This window comes from Microcaecilia unicolor, chromosome 1 (assembly GCF_901765095.1).
Source record: "Microcaecilia unicolor chromosome 1, aMicUni1.1, whole genome shotgun sequence".
Classification (NCBI taxonomy): Eukaryota; Metazoa; Chordata; class Amphibia; order Gymnophiona; family Siphonopidae; genus Microcaecilia; species Microcaecilia unicolor.
The window spans coordinates 471,018,642-471,033,717 of record NC_044031.1 but is presented as its reverse complement, the minus strand read 5'-3'; the positions used below and the strand labels follow the sequence as shown (position 1 = coordinate 471,033,717).

General features: G+C 38.9%; 1 protein-coding gene across 1 annotated transcript in view; it reads left to right on the top strand.

Annotated features, from left to right (window-relative positions):
- The window catches only part of ZNF521 (zinc finger protein 521), a 765,169-nt gene that overhangs the window by 285,832 nt on the left and 464,261 nt on the right, over positions 1 to 15,076 (top strand).

The following is a 15,076-nucleotide window of genomic DNA, read 5'->3' as shown; positions in this document are numbered from 1 at the left end:
TCAAAGTATGGGTGGGTGATAGGGTTGGTCAACAGTTGAAGATACTTCTAATGAATGCGTGTTCAGTTCATTAGAAAATGTAAGTTTTGAATGATGTTTTGTGAGCTTAATGCCCTGATATATTTTTTTTTTTTGTTATCACCAAGTAATGGTTGTATTCTACTGATTCTGTATTAGGGCCTCTTTTACAAAGCTCCACTACCGATTCTCGGTGCGGCAAATGAGAGGAAGCCCATTCAATTTATATAGACTTCCTCTTATTTGCCGCATGGGAATCTCTAACACGCCTTTGTAAAAGAAGCCCTTAATGACTCAGTTTCAGAGGGCTGATTTTGATATATTCTTTTATTTTAGAGGTGGGGTGAGGGTGCTAAAATTTGAAAAAATCCTTGAGGATAGCATCCCTTGAAATTAGTGTTGCTATTGAATTTCAAACTCTAACAATAGTGAATGCTAATTGAACAATCTTTTTAGTATATGGACCTCTGACTGGGAAATGTATTGATTATTTCTCTTCTCTACATTTGTAGTAGCAAAGATGGATTTAGCTAAGACATGTATTAGGTGATATTAATTTGCATCTTAATGATTCACTTAAAGGTGAAGCACATGGGGCCCTTTTACTAAGTTGCGTAGGCGCCTACGAGCACCCAACGCACACCAATTCAGAACTACCACCCAGCTACTGCGTGGCCTGGGTGGTAATTTCATTTTTTTTTTTTTTTTACACACACCCATTACGTGCACCAGAAAATTTCTGGCGTGCAGCGATAACCAGGTGGTAATCGGTATTGTATGTACTCTGATTATTACCACCCAGTTAACGCTTGAGACCTGACTGCTAAGTCAATGGGTGATGGTAAGGTCTCAGGCCTAAAATGGATGCGCACCAATTTTCATTTTGCCGCACGTCCATTTTTGGCCAAAAAAGGCCTTTTTTGCAGGTTCGCTGGAAAATTAACCTATGTGCGAACAATACACGCATCTACATCAGCTCAGGCCACTTTTGGCACACCTTAGTAAAAGGACCCAATATATATTTAGCAGCGATGCATAGGTTGAGATTTCAACAAATATGATCTGCTGAGCAAAAAGGTACCGACAGTGGGGTATGTGACTTATTTATACCACAAGATAGAGGGATATCAACTGCATAATCCTGCAAAAAGAGGCTATAGTCCTAGATCAGTCGGCATGTTAATACACTGTTTATAAAAGGGGGGGTATCCTTGATAAAGCCGCTTGATTCATGTTGGACCAAAAACCCTCTGAAGTCGACACTATCCTTGCGGATTAAGCTAAGTATTATACTATTGACTTAATAAGTTTAAAGATGAAAGTAAAAAACGCTATAAAGGATTCTAAATTATGAAAATTCAAGCGGACCAGTGACAAGCTGGGGTCACTTAAGCAACATTAGAAGAAACTGTTTTGCTTAATACCCAAACTGAGGTCCCAAAAAAAGACATTTATTAATATCTCAACATTAGCTAAAGGGATCGCAAACCTGGTAGATTTTCCTATATTATATGGAGTATCATTTTGAGTCATCTGCCTGAAAGCTTATAAGTCTGTACACTAGATAGACATATTTAAGAAATGAGAAACATTCATCACCCATGCTCTGCCTGGGTATCCATCAGGGATTCCCGCTCTAATTCTGTTTAATTTTTTTGGGTCTGTACAACTGGGGTTAGGTGAACTTACATTATCTTATGCCAATGATATTATGCTTCTTCTACCAATATCCTCTTTATATCCAGATATGATTCAGTCTGTAACAGCTGGCATGAATGCAACTCAGAATTGGGCTTTGATAAAGCCCGTTTACTAAGCCATGCGCTAGTGCTGACAGTCTATTCACTTTGAATTGGCTGGGTTAAGATTTTGTGGTTTAGAAATCAGGGGGTTGATATTCCATCTCCACTAACGTTTAATGATAAAATCTTTGCAGTTGAATCTGAAGCTAGAGTGTTAGGGGTGTTCCTGGATTCTTCTTTAACTTGTTCCTCCCATATTAATTATGGGGAAAAAAACCCTGTTTAAAATGAGGCAGTTACGATTAGGTCATTTTTTTTGACTAGAAGGCTCATTGTTGGTTCAGTTGTTAATCTTGCCACATTTAGACTACCGTAATGTTTTGTTTGGTATTAAGAAACAATATCAGAGAAAATTGCAGCTAATATAAGACACAGCAGTAAAATTGATTTTTAAATTGAATACATATAGTAGTGTTTCATTATATCTTCTTATATTACATTGGTTTCCAATAGATGAATCAAGTTTAAAGCTGCTTGTCTGTTTTTTCACATTTATATGTGGTTTTACATCTGAATTGTTGATTACTTTAACATCATTATATACGGTTCGATCTGAAAGACTGCAAGAACAAATGACTCTGTTCTCCATTTTGTAAGGGAATTCAATTTCAAAAGGCATTTAACACTTTATTTAGGAGGTTCTTTATAGAATTCCTTACCACTTATTATTATGGGCTCCGTTTACTAAACGGCAGTAAGCACAACGCGGGCTTACCTTTCGCTATACAGGAAGTACCGCCAGGGAGGTGTTTCCCACTCCTAGCACGCTGTCATTTCCGGCACTACAAAAAATTTATTTATTTTTGTAGCAGTGGAGTGTAGCCGGCAGTAATCGTGCAGTGCCGCACACTGCCCAGTTACAGCTGAATTAATGCGGGAGCCCTTACCGCCACCTCAGTTGGTGGTGGTAAGGGCACCCCCCCTCCAAAATGGCCGTGTGGCAAATGTTTTACTTGCTGCCTAGCCATTTCCTGTAGGAAGGCGAGACTTCCCTTTTACCATCTGTGGCTTATTAAATTAAAGTGTACTTTATAGAATGCGCTTAGGTGAAGGCATAATATATAGAATCTAGTTCTAAAGGGGGACGTTATCAATGTGGGCTACTGTTAAGTCAGGTTATTTTACTACAAGGCAGGTTATTGTAGCACAGGGTCTCACTGCATAAAATGACATGCTGTGCTAAAATAACATGACTTAACAGTAGTCCACGTTGATAACTTCCCCTCTAAATCTAAACTTGGAACTGGCACTTCCATGTGCCTCAGGACAGGTACAAAAGCTGACGGGGCCTTTTTTTTTAAATTATAGATATGTCTTCCTATTGTAAAATGAGAAGTACATGTCTGTTTTTGTAGCAAGCCATGCCCAGCCCACATCCCTTTAATCTCTGCGTCCCTGGGGATGTAGACTTGAAAATAGTTGCCTCCTGAATTCGCTGTTTGCATGTATATGCAATTTAGATGTGTGAATGTTGTTGTTTTATACATTTAGCTGCTTCTAAAATAACCTCCAATGTATATGAACAAGTTGATATGAAAGAATATTTGGTGGGAGCAAGAGAAGATTAAGGATGGAAAGAGAGAGGGGCTAGCAAGTGTGTGGGTAGTAGATAGTGTTGGGGCAGCCCAGGGGTGAAGATACAAGCTATCTGGATAGAGGTGATTTATAGTGTTTTATCTGAATAATTATCTGGACCACAACAAAATATTTCCTACTGCATTACATCAGTTTTTCTTATCTTAGTGAGCACTTTTTCTCATAAATATGACTGAGCAGGTGTTGCTCTGCTACTAACCGAGTTTCCAGCTGTCATCCTCTAGCACTGAATCTGTTACTGAGTCTTAGGAATCAGAGTAGAAACCTATTGAGGCCCAAGATGGAGGTCGTCTTAGCAGGATATGGCAGTTTTGTTTCCAGAAGATGGTCAGGAAAACCTGGCTGGCTAACAAAGACAACCCTTCAGCTGCTGGGTGTAGTTCCAGTTTTGTATCCCTTTTGGCAGCGGCACAGAGGCTGCTGCAGTGTGACCAGCCAGAAAAATTAGGAAATAAGGACCTCTTTTATTTACTCAGGCTGCTGAATCATGGGCATTCCTGTCTGCTTGGACAGGAGTCAGGCAGTTTACTTTCCACTGGAAGTCTCAGGAGTGTTTTGGCGCTTTCATCTCCGTGTTCACACACTTGTTTTAGTGTCCTTTATGAAACTGAGCAAGTACAGTGGCTGTACAAAACACATCTGCACAAACTGTTCACATACTTCTGTACCTTTAAATAGCCTTTTAAAAATCTTCCAGTCAATTTTGAGAAAAGAGAAATATAAACTTTTGACTTAATAGCACTGTCTCAGAATAAGCTAGTGTAAAGTAGCTGGTCCCAAAAAATTAACATGGACATGTTAAGTGCATGAAATGCAGAAAGCTTATAACATATAAAGGGCATTTACAGGAATTAACACTTGATGATGATGGAATAAGGATCTTTTTAAATTTTAAATATTTTTCTTATTTGCAAAAAAAAAATCAAACATACAAGGACAGCTTCAAGTCAAATACAAACTGTCTACTCCAACCCCTTCCCCACCCCAACTCCTCCCCCCTATAAAAGGTTCACCTACATCATCCAAGCACCCCCTTGTACCACCACCCCTCCCTGCCTCCCACGCTCTGTGCTCTACAGAGTCCAAAATGTTGGTAAGATGAGTCCATTCCTCTTAATCCGGATCATAATGGCCATGGAGACGATCCGTAAGAATCTCAAGTTCTTGTAACTGTGCCACATGCACTAGCCAATCATTCACAGTGGGTCCAGTGGTTCTCTTCCAGTGATCCGCTATCTCACACTTAGCTGCTGGCAAGCATAAGCGTGTCAACCGGACTTGCCTACACTATTCACTCTGGTTATATGGCCCATGCTTTAGGATGCTTTAGGATGTAATGGAAACACTTTGCCCAAACCCTACCCCAAGCACTGCACCACTGAAGCTCAATATGATTGAATCTTCCCATACTCCCACCAATCCATTTAGCTTCCAGGCATTGCCAACATACATCAAGAGTAACATTTGGAAATATAGCTCTCAATTTGACAGGAGTGTAATACCATCTTATAACCAACCACCTTATATGCATTTTCTTTAATCAATACACAAATAGAAGCTTTGTGCTTCTCCTGAAACACCCATCTCCATTCACTTCGCTCAAGCTCTCCCACCACCCCCACCCAAGATCAGCCTCCCATTGCTACATGAAGATATACTTTTGGAAACTCCTACCCCTCAAAAATTTATATAACAAAGAAATGGGGGCACCTAAGTTTACCCAAAACCATCCAGAGATTTTCAAAGTGCTGTGTCTCATCCAGGTCTGACTGTAACCAACCCTGCCCCATCATACAATATTTGACCTATAGGTAGGGAAAAATATGCCCCAATCGTAGCTTATATGTATTTTGCATTTCCTCAAATGAGAAATCCCCCACAGAAGGAATAAGGATTATGTCTGCACAAAAAAAACCTCAAAACAAAACATAGTATATGTGCAAACTATGGACATTTTTAATATCAGGAACACAAAGCAACAGTTTTACAAATGAGAATTTGTTTATGTAGAGGGGCTCATGTTTGATAGCATTTTGAAGAAACTTTACTGCTTAAGGCACAAAATAAAATAAGAGCATCAGAAGAAATCTGGTCTTATGCAATTTATTTTGATGTTGGAAGCATGTTTGAAATCAAGTTGAGACTTGCTAGCAAAAGGGAGTCATTTAATGAGTACTTGGGCAAGCAGTGGTCACTAAAGTTGATTTAGCATAGTGTCACTCCTCCATTATTTATAGCTCTTCATTACTTCTCTGCATATGTGTGCATATGTAATTAATCACACACCCCAGTGAGGAACAAAAAAATAACTTTTTTTTCTTTTTCTTGTGGACAACACACAACCTTCATCCCTTCAGACCCCCACATGTACCTCATTCGATTACTATACAACTTTGTATTTGTTATCAACCGACTGGGCAAATAGGTGTGAAAATGTGGGATACAAATGCAACAAATAAAAAAAATAAATACCATGAGGCCCTGAAAACCTGGCTGGCTAGGAGTGTCCTGGGAATCCTTACCTTAGTACACTGATGATTTCTTTCCTGAAATATGCTGAAGGTCAACTGAAGAACACCGATTCACTTTAAGGGGCATATCTACAATATCCCCTTTACTTTCTGTAAATGCAAATTTAAGTGCATTATCTGCAGCACTTGCTTTGATACGTAGTGAAGACAGGAAGTTCTGATAATGTGACAAGGTGATCAACAGGAATCAGACTACAAATATTGCAAAAAGTGAGCATACTCTGATGGGGTTTCTACATGCAAGGAGCTTGATGAATAAAGACTGACATTGTTTTCTTATTAAAAATAAATTGGAATGGAATTGTGAAAAACGTTGAAAAGTTTTCAAGGACAGCTTAAAAAATTTTTTTTCCAGAAAGTTTCTGAAGTTAAACACAGGAATTTCTGTAAATTTCTAGCAAGAAAGGTGCTATTATCAGCACAAAAGTTAGGACAGGCACACACCACATAAACAAATTCCAAGTTTGCTTTCCTTAAGGTATCACAATTTTACTAGACTTTCAAACTTTTGCTTATCCACAGGAAACAGATGAGGATTCTTTTCTTTCCTGTGCTTAGAAACTGATGACTACATCATCTCACTATCGGTGCCAGATGGCAATCAAACTTTGTTAAAAGAACCAAATACCATTTCTGGATTTCTGCCCATGGCAATAATGCTCTTTAAAACTAGCTGAAAACTCTATGATTAAATGGTTACAAGCTTATACAACAAAATTCTTAGGTATTCAGATATTTACTACAAGAACATAAATACATTTAAGAGATCTTTTACTAAGATGCGGTACAGTTTTTAGCTCACACTAAAAATCAGCTGCACACTGAGCAGAAGGTTTCAGTGTATTATCGACGACGACACCCAGATCCCTTTCTTGGGCCGTAACTCCTAACGTGGAACCTTGCATGACGTAGCTATATAATTCGGGTTCTTTTTTCCCACATGCATCACCTTGCATTTGCTCACATTAAACGTCATCTGCCATTTAGCCGCCCAGTCTCGTAAGGTCCTTCTGTAATTTTTCACAATCCTGTCGTGAGTTAACGACTTTGAATAACTTTGTGTCATCAGCAAATCATCGCTAGTTACTCCCATCTCTAAATCACTTATAAATATATTAAAAAGCAGCAGTCCTAGCACGGACCCCTGAGGAGCCCCACTAACTACCCTTCTCCATTGTGAATACTGCCCATTTAACCCCACTCTCTGTTTCCTATCCTTCAACCAGTTTTTAATCCACAATAGGACTTTTCCTCCTATCCCATGACCCTCCAATTTCCTCTGTAGCCTTTCATGAGGTACCTTGTCAAACGCCTTTTGAAAATCAGATACACGATATCAACCGTCTAGCACAGGGGCAACACTCCTTCCAAACAACAACAAACTTTTTCTGTGGTAGGGTCATAATGCATTCACCAGCCCGCCTGAACAGACAGAAGAATCACACACATACCCTACCGATTGGGCTGTTACCTCAAGAACAACACTGTGAAATGCTGATTCAGAAGCTGGTGGTGGCAACAGTGATAAAACGCCCTATGGAAGCTCCCAAGCCTGACCAATGGCTACAGCTCACAAGAACAGGTATGTGTTGAAGCTGTCCCATCATGTCAAGGAGTATGACGCTGAGTTTTCTGGGCTATTTCAAATTTGGCCATTGCCTGTTACTCCACCCTCTTCCATCTGCTATTGATCTATCTTACCCCATCTGACTCGGTTTTCCCCACCTCTCCTCCCCTCTCTTTTGCTCGTGTCATTCCCTCCCCTATTTTCCCTACCCCTTTTCCTTACTCTCCTTCCTTCCCATCTGTCCTTCTCTGCCCTCCTATTTGTGAGGGCCTCTGCTGATCCCCATGGTCCCCCTCCTTTTGGAGAACAATAGGCAGAGATGTAAGGCCCAGATCAGGACTTGGAGAAGAAATTATGAAGATAATAGGGACTATTTGCATGCCAAGTTGGATCTTTCCTTAAGTAGGCCTAAAGGTCTTTTTCAGATCTTGAATCATCTCTTGGAGCCTAGATGTTCAAGGTTTTCTTCAGCACCATCATCTCAAGTGTTGAATGATTATTTTTAGGCAAAGATTACTGAGATTCATCAGTCATTTCTACCTGGTTCACCATTATCAGTTGGTAAGGATGAGGTGAGTCTTTCTCAATGCAGGGCATTGGTAGACTGTCCGGAAGATGAAATATTTTTATCCATATCGATTGTCTCTGAATGTTTAGATTTAGTTTTCTGATTTGGGGAGGACCTAGACACTTTTAATTGGGTGTATTTTTGCAGTTTTTTCCAGTGTCATGATCAGGAAACGTAGGGGGAATAAAAATCCTCTTACTGTGCTCTGGATTGAAATTTTATTATGTTTTGTAAGAAACTATTGTGCTATGTTTACATCAGATCATAAATCCATCACTGGGCATTTCATAAAAATATATGATTGTTAATTTCATGTTAAAAAAGAAAAAAAAAGGGATTGGGGTTTGATGTAAATTTTCCATCTTGTGATAGGCTGGTTTCAAAATTGGCATTTGTTGGCAACCTTGTTGAGAAATGTGTCCATTGATAGTATTTAGATTTTTGTGACGTCACATTGGGGTTCTACATCCTCTGAATTCAGAGATGGTCATGGGACGGAAACAGTCTTGAGTTTGACTGTTAATGGTGGTCTGTTACCTGCTGAAAAATGGTTTGATACTTTGTTGATTATTCCAGATCTTACAGCAACATTTGGTATAGTTGATCATTACTTAATACAATGTTTACAAGTTAGAGGCATGGTGGATTCTACCCCTGTCTGTTTTAGATCATATTTGTTGGATTGTTCCAGTCTGTAGTACAGAATGAAGAGTCTGCTGTCTGTCCAAGCAGAGGATTACCTCAGGGATTGATCCTTTCGCCTCTCCTTTTTAATATCTTTTTGACTCCACTGTTTACCTTAGTCGATAGTTTAGTTTTAAGTGCCACATAGTTGCCAATCATATATAGTTAGTAATTCCTTTAGATGAGGATGTAGCGGATAGGCTAATGGCTATTAATTCATTCTTAATGGTGAATTAAATCTGGGGAAATGGGAGGTTTGTGATTAAGTTGGAAAGAAGATGATTTGGAGATCCCTCTCTTAATAGTAACATAGTAAATGACAGCAGATAAAGACCTGTACGGTCCATCCAGTCTGCACATGGTATGTGATACTTTATATGTATACTCGAGTTTGATTTGTCATTGCCGTTCTCAGGGCACAGACCGTAGAAGTCTGCCCAACACTCTTCTTGTACTAAGTTCTGAAGCTAACATCAAAGCCCCTTAAAATTTACATTCCAGCCCATCCCTCTCCAGTCACGATCATGGCATAGACCGTAGAAGTCTGCCCAGCACCGGTTTTGTTTCCCAATTACCAGCATCACCACCTGATTCCGCAGATCCATTCCTTCAAAACAGGATTCCTTTGTGTTTATTCCACGCATGTTTGAATTCCGTTACCGTTTTCATCTCCACCACCTCCTGCGGGAGGGCATTCCACATATCCACCACCCTCTCTGTGAAAAAATACTTCCTGACATTACTCCTGATTCTGCCCCCCTTCAACCTCAATTCATGTCCTCTAGTTCTACCGCCTTCTCATCTCCAGAAAAGGTTTATTTTTGGATTAGTACCTTTCAAATATTTAAATGTCTGTATCATGTCACCCCTGTTTCTCCTTTCTTCCAAGGTATACATGTTCGGGTCAGCAAGTCTCTCCTTGTACGGTTTGCAACACAAATCCCATACCATTTTTGTAGCTTTTCTTTGCACCACTTCCAGTATTTTTACATCTTTAGCAAGATATGGCCTCCAAAACTGAACACAATACTCCAAATGGGGCCTCACCAATGACTTGTAGAGGGGCATCAACACCTCCTTTCTTCTGCTGGTTATGCCCCTCTCTATGCAGCCTATCATCCTTCTGACCACGGCCATTGCCTTGTCACATTGTTTCTTCACTTTCAGATCCTCAGACACCAACACCCCAAGGTCTCTCGCCTGAGTCGAGCATACTAATCTCTCCCCTCTTATTCGGTATCTCTCTTTTGGGTTTCTGCACCCCAAGTGCATCACTCTACACTTCTTGGCATTAACTGCCAGACCCTCAACCATTCTAAGGTTCGGAGAGCCCTTCTCATAGTTTCTGCTTCCTCCAGGGTATCCACTCTATTGACTATTTTTGTGTCATCCAACCCTTCAGCAATATCTCCCACAAATATATTAAACAGAATAGGCCCCAGCACCGAAACCAGAAGAACTCCATTGCTCACCTTCCTTTCCTCCGAGCGGATTCCATTTACCACCACCCTCTGCCACCTGTCGATCAACCAGTTTCCTAGCTGCACCCTATGCCTGGAATAAACTTCCTGAGCCCCTACGTCTTGCCACCTTTAAATCTAGACTGAAAGCCCACCTCTTTAACATTGCTTTTGACTCGTAACCACTTGTAACCACTCGCCTCCACTTACCCTCCTCTCTTCCTTCCCGTTCACATTAATTGATTTGATTTGCTTACTTTATTTATTTTTTGTCTATTAGATTGTAAGCTCTTTGAGCAGGGACTGTCTTTCTTCTATGTTTGTGCAGCGCTGCGTATGCCTTGTAGCGCTATAGAAATGCTAAATAGTAGTAGTAGTAGTAGTATCTAGGTCACCACTTTCAGTCCTAATTTCAACCCTTTCAGCATATTCACGAGTCTTCTGTGGGGGGCCGTATCAAAGGCTTTGCTGAAATCCAAGTAGATTACATAAGGTGCATGTCCTTCATCCAGTTCTTTGGTCACTTAGTCAAAGAAGTCAATAAGATTGACTTAATAGCTGAGACCCTGCTGAAATTGACTGCCATGGTGCATAGTTTGAGTGTTTGTTTGGATTCAGAGTTCACCTTTGATGAACATATTTTGAAACTGGTACTCCTGCTTTGCCAGTTTGCAGTTACTCTGGTGGTTGAAACCCTTTTCTCAAAATGATTTTGCCTCAGTGATCCATGCTTCTATTACTAGCAAGTTATATTATTGTAATGGTTTGTACTTGGAATGCCTAAGAAACTATTATATCAATTTAAAATTAATACAAAATATGGCTGTTCATTTCTTGTCAGGAAGGGTCTGTCAGTGATCAATCATTTCTATTCTTTCCTGTTTGTATTGGAACTCAATTGATGATAGATTGAAATTTAAAACTCGTTGGTTTTCAAAGTTAGTCAACAAAGAAGGCCTCAGTATATTAAGGCATAGTTTAAGATCTTATGAGTTTTCAATAGCCTTTCAAGCCTCCCAGCAGTTATTGAGGAATGTGCCCTTTCTTGTCAAATTAGGCAACAGGTTTTTGCATATGTAAGCCCCCAGTTGTGCTATGCACTTCCTTTGACAAAAATATAAGCCATCAGAGATTGGTAAAGTTATGGCTCCTTAGGTAGTAGTGACCACTGGTTTTATATGATCATAGCTGAGATGAGAGGGATTGGGGGGGGGGTAGAATAAATGTTTTTATGGTTGAGTTTGGTTTATGCTTGGATGGATGATTAAAAAGGAATACCAGATTTTTTTTTGTATTCAAAATTGTACCATACTTTTAGTCCCATAAAGCCATTTAATTAAATCATAGTGCTCAACTTTTATGAACCATAAAATAGCCATACAAGGTCAGACCAATGGTCCCTGCAGAACCCCAAATAGTAGCAACATTCCATAATACCAATCCCAGGGACACAGTGGCTTCCCCATGTTTGTCTCAATAGCAGACTATGGACTTTTCCTCCAGGAACCTGTTCAAACCTTTTTTTAAACCCAGATATGTTAATTGCTGTTAGCACATCCTGTGGCAATGAGTTCTAGAGCTTATCTATTCCATGTGTGAAAAAATAATTCCTCCTATTTGTTTTATAAGTATTTCCATATAACATCATTGAATGTCCCCTAGTCATTGTACTTTTAGAAAGAGTAATAAATCGATTCACTTTTACCTGCTCTACACCACTCAGAATTCTGTAGACCTCAATCATATTCACCCCTCAGCCATCTGTTTGCCAAGCTGAAGAGCCCTAACCTCTTGTTTCTTCATATGAGAGCCGTTCCATTCCCTTTATCATTTTGGTGGTGGTTCTTTTAACTTTTTCTAATTTCACTATATCTTTTTTGAGATACGATGACTGGACTTGAACGAAGTACTCAAAATGAGGTCACTCCATGGAGCGATACAGAAGCATTATAATATTCTGTGTCTTATTTTCCATCCCTTTCCTAACAATTCCTAGCATCCTGTTTGGTTTTGTTTTTTTTGACTGTGGTTGCACGCTCAGCAAAAGGTTTCAGTGTATTGTCTTCAATGACACCTAGATCTTTTTCTTGGGTGCTGACTCCTAAGGTGGACCTTAGCATCAGGTAACTGATTTGGATCATTCTTCCCAATGTGCATCACTTTGCATGTGTCCACATTAAATTTCATCTGCCATTTGGATGCCCAGCTTTCCCATTTCCTAAGGTCTTCCTGCAATTTTTCACAGTCTACATGTGTTTTGACAACTTTGAATATTTTTGTCATCTTCAAATTTAGTTATCTTACTTGTCATTCCGATTTCCAGATCATTTATAAATATGTTAAATAGCACCGATATCCCTGTGGCACTCCAGTATTTGCCCTCCTCCATTGAGAAAATGGCCATTTAACACTGCCCTCTGTTTTCTGTCCAACAACTAATTCCTAATCTACAACAGAACATTGCTTTCCATACCATGACTTTTTAATTTTCTGAGGAGTCTCTCATAAGGAACATTGTCAAAAGCTTTCTGAAAATCTAGATATACTACATGAACCAGCTCAGCTTTATCAACTTGTTTATTCATGCCTTCAAAGAAATTAAGCCAGTTGGTGAAGCAAGGGTTCTCTTGGCTGAATCAATGATGACTCTGTCCCATTAAACCATGCTTGTCTGTGTTCAGTAATATTGTTCTTTGTAATAGTTTCCTCTATTTTGCCTGGCACTGAAGTCAGGCTTACTGGTCTGTAATTTTCTGGATCACCCTTGGAATCCTTTTTAAAAATTGGCATTATATTGGCCACCCTCCAATCTTCAGGTACTATGGTTGATTTTAACAACAGATTACAGATCACTAACATCAGCAATTTTAAGTTTTGAGTTGTTTCAGTACCCTAGGGTTCATGCCATCCAGTCAAGGTGATTTACTACTTTTTATTTTGTCGATTTGGCTCAGTATGTCTTCCTGGTTCACCGAGATTTCTTTCAGTTACTCTGCACTGTCACCCTTGAAAACCATTTCTGGTACAGGTAGATCTCTTACATCTTCTTCCATAAAGACCAAAGCAAAGAATCCATTCAGACTGTCCACTATGGCTTTTGGCATCCCTGAGTGCCCCTTTTGCCCCTTGAAGATCTAACAGTTCCATGGATTTCCACATAGGCTTTCTGCTTCTGATGTACCTGAAAAAGTTGTTACTATGAGTTATTGCCTCAGTGGCAAGTTTCTCATTATATGCTCTTTTAGCCTTCTTTATCACTTCTTGTGAATGTATAGCACATATCCAAGTACGTAGATGCATGCATGCATTATAGTTGTAGATATCATAATAGTAACTGCTTCCATTCAGTCAATATTAGTCAGCATCCAGTATTGAACGGGCTCAGTGCTGGGTTGAAAAATTAGCTTAGTTTTCTGCTGGCTTAAGATTCTGTTTATCTTTTCTTTTGTCATTCATAAATCATTCAGCTGCTACCACGATTGTTTATCATTTTCCTGTTTTCATGAGTTGCTTTGTCTATGATCACCAAAAAGTGCTGGTGATGTTTAACTGAGAAAGTTCAGCTGACTGAATCATTTTTTATATATATATATAAAGGAAGACATGGCCAGCAACCTCTTGAACTTATTTGTTTCCCTTTTTCTAACCCCACACAAGACTGCTATTTTCATTGGACCATTTGCATGGTGCATATAACATTTCATTTTGTGGCAACTAAGTTGATTTCTAATTTTGTTTGGATGTTGCAGAATTCTTGTTTTCTGCTATAACAAAACCAAAACTACCCTCCTCCCTCCACAAAAAAAAAAAAAAACTGTCCTCACCGAAGAAGGAGGTTTAGCTTTTGAAAACTAATCAAAAAATAATTAAATTATTTCATTAAAATGGTAGCACCTAATTTTTTCCATTTTGTTTTATTTCTATAGTAAACAATCTTTAATTGTATATTGTCAAGTTTTATGTTGGTCTTTTAAGAATATTTTGAAAGCATTAAAGCTTATGTAAATATTAAATTCACAGAAGATTTATGTTTTGTCAGAACAAACCATATTATAGGAAATGAACAAACTATGAAAACACATTATTTATTAAATGTTAGACATCTACATTTGCTGCTTTCATTTTGTCTGTAACATTTCATCTTTTCATTTGATTCTTCAGATGTTCCCACATTATGCAAATCATGTTATACCAAAGAAACATTGAATATATTCAAATTTTCATTTTAATAAAGTTGTCAATGTATAATACATGATGTACAGCTATGGAAGACTTACAAAGAGGTTAAAAAAGGGGTACTTTAGACAGAACTAGTAAATAGCTTTTGATATTTCACAGTCTAATAAAGTGAATGTGTAGAAACATTTAGGATTTCAAAAGGGTTAATTTTTTAAAAAACTTTTTGTACTTTTGCTTCAACACTAGGAATATTATCAGGGAAAACAATTTACATAAGAGTGTTCATTCAATGTAAGCTTCTTGAAGTGGAAAAAATATAAGATAACGAACTACAGGCTCAGGTTCTGAAGCACTTCTTCTCATTGCTCACTACATTCATGATCCAAAAAGTGGTGGTCTTGGTGAGCTATGGTGAATCAAGTCAGAACTTATCTAGTTGAAGTATCCCTTAATTTAGGGGCCCTTCACCCAGTCGTTGATGCACACTCAGCCAATCAGGTTTTCAGGATACCCACAATGAGTGTGCATGAGATAGATTTGCATACAATGGAGACAGTGCATGCAAATTTATAGCATTCATATTCTGGATATCTTGAAAGCTAGACTGGATAGGTGAGTCCCGAGGACTGGATTGAGAACCTTTGCTTTAATTCCTAAGCACAACAAATATA